We start from the raw sequence: 2,217 nt of genomic DNA, 5'->3' as shown, positions 1-2,217 counted from the left end.
TTCAGTGACTCTGATGTTTGTGTCGATGTCCACGTCAAACTCAGTGAACAGCTACAAGCAGTTTGATAATATTGAATCAATGGATTCATTCATATAGAGCTTTTATTCAAAGAGCTTTACAATGTGTCTCTGTCACTCACACACTCACACACTGCCCCCTCCTGGTCCTGCTGCAGTAAGACAGGCACTGCAGGGCAGCTAAAGCCTTTATACATGAGTCTGTCATTAAACCACACCTTCACTTAAAAACTACCTGTTGGACCAAACAAAATGCCCCAAATTTACCATTTCTTCACACCTTTGGTCTAAAACTTGAACTTTTATTCAAAGAGCTTCACAATGTGCCTCTGTCATTCACACACACTGAGCTTTCAACACTTTAAAACTCAGCATGAAAAATCAGTTGAATCATTCAAGTTGGTTCTTAAAAGTCACTTTTATCACAAGTTCAATCAGGTCCCTTTTTAACTGGGTCCATTGTTGTGAGAACGACTGTACATTTTTATATGTTCTCATTATTATTGTTAGCTAGCTGGTTAGTTCGGGGGGAGTCGTGCTGTAACTGTCCATGACGCTGAGAGGTAAAACCCGTTTTGAGGACAGTATAAAAACACTTGGTTAAACTCAGGGACAGATTGTGGTCGTGTTAATGTTTCCATATGAAATCAGAATGAGCTACAGGACCATTCACCACCACAACAACCTCACCTTTCACCTGAGGACCATCACACCTATCTGCTGAACCACAACCCTGATCCTGACCTGAACCTGAAACTAACTCTACCTTTAAAACCAGGTCTGAACTCTCACACTGTCTGAAATAAGTGAAGCCAACAACACGTCTCACTGTCTTGGTCTGAAACTCAAAGTGATTCTAACAAAACAGACCAACAACAACACACACACTCCAGCAGCAGCTTCACAGGTAAAGGTGAGGCTCTTCATCAGGGACACTTGTCTTTGATTGACCTGCAGGAGGGAAAACAAAATTATATTCAGGAAAATCCAAGTGAGCTGATCTCACCCTGAGAGTAAATAACAACAGAACGCTGCTCGTCTGAGAAGATGAACACAACTGTCAGACTCTGAACATCAGATACATGAAAACACTTTGTTGTTTTGTTGTTTCTTCATTATGAAAATGTTGAGACAATAACTTATTTAAACTTACCTTTACTACATTTAAAGCCTTTGGCTCTAAGCACAGCTAGAAGAAGAACAACACCAACACCAACTAAAAGGGCACCACCAAATAAAGCACCGACAACATGTCCAGTGGAGAACCCTGGAACTGAAAACAGAGAAAGTCAATGTGAGACTCAGAGTGTAACTTCACATCATGTCCATCAGACTGGACGTCACAGCTTCACAAAGAGAACAACTAACTGTGTTCATGCTCCTATGATCTACAGTGATGAGCAGATGAAAACAGCACTGGGATGAATGTCACCAGGCACAGTGATGTCAGCACGGATCTCACGGCCTCTTTCCTCCTGCTCGGCTGCACGGCTGAGAGCTGGGTTCTGGTTCTGGTCTCAGTAGTGAGGAGGGTGATGCTGCAGCTTCCTCCTCTGTCTGAGACGTGTTGTTCATCAGTAGGAAGGTGTTTGAATCACTGTCCTGCCACCTCCACTTTAGGCTGTTTACATCTGACTTCTGCTTCACTCCTGCTGTGTCTGAGATCTGAAACTGTGTGTGACAATCTGTCTCCAGCCCAGGTTTTCTACACCCTGAGCCCAGGCTGTGATGGACTCTGGATCACCTCTTGTCAGCACATCTTCATCTCATGATAGTTGTTGTTACAGCCAGTACTGATGAGCTTTGTTAAACAGATCAGCCTCTGAGCTCGGGTCCACGCTTCACTCACAATAAATGAAGCTAAAAGCTGAGAGACGTCTGAAGCTTTTCTTGGAGCTTCAGTGAGAAACCTCTCAGTGTGTTTACTGTGCTGACATGAACACAGAGAAACAAAGAGGAGTTGTTGCTTCATTCACTGGAGAACAATCTAAGTTCAGCCTGTTGACACTGACAACTTCTGCTGTCAGGAAGCTGCAGCAGAGTCACACATCTGGCTGGAGATCACAGCTGTATATCACACTGTGACACCACATGTGTCCTCTACAGCCTGAAGCTTCTCTCATACAGCACCTATGATTGGTTCAATCAGCCCACCTGCTTTAGTGAGCTGCACACAGTCACATTCAATACAAACCACAG

The 2,217-nt window shown here is 43.8% G+C and overlaps 1 long non-coding RNA gene across 1 annotated transcript in view; it reads right to left on the bottom strand.

Annotated features, from left to right (window-relative positions):
• Positions 1-84: 84 nt before the first annotated feature.
• Positions 85-2,217, bottom strand: part of LOC111649584 (uncharacterized) — a 3,015-nt gene continuing 882 nt past the window's right edge. Inside the window, exons 2-3 of the long non-coding RNA XR_002760309.2 lie at positions 1,172-1,291; positions 85-969 (exon numbers count right to left, since the gene is read on the bottom strand). This is a non-coding gene — a long non-coding RNA (uncharacterized LOC111649584). The remainder of the gene's footprint in view (positions 970-1,171; positions 1,292-2,217) is intronic.

Source organism: Seriola lalandi, unplaced genomic scaffold (assembly GCF_002814215.2).
Source record: "Seriola lalandi dorsalis isolate HSWRI2012SDOR001 ecotype SW California unplaced genomic scaffold, Sedor1 jcf7180002051244, whole genome shotgun sequence".
In the NCBI taxonomy this organism is placed as follows: Eukaryota; Metazoa; Chordata; class Actinopteri; order Carangiformes; family Carangidae; genus Seriola; species Seriola lalandi.
The sequence above is the reverse complement of the archived record's forward strand: the minus strand, read 5'-3'. Positions and strand labels throughout refer to the sequence as shown.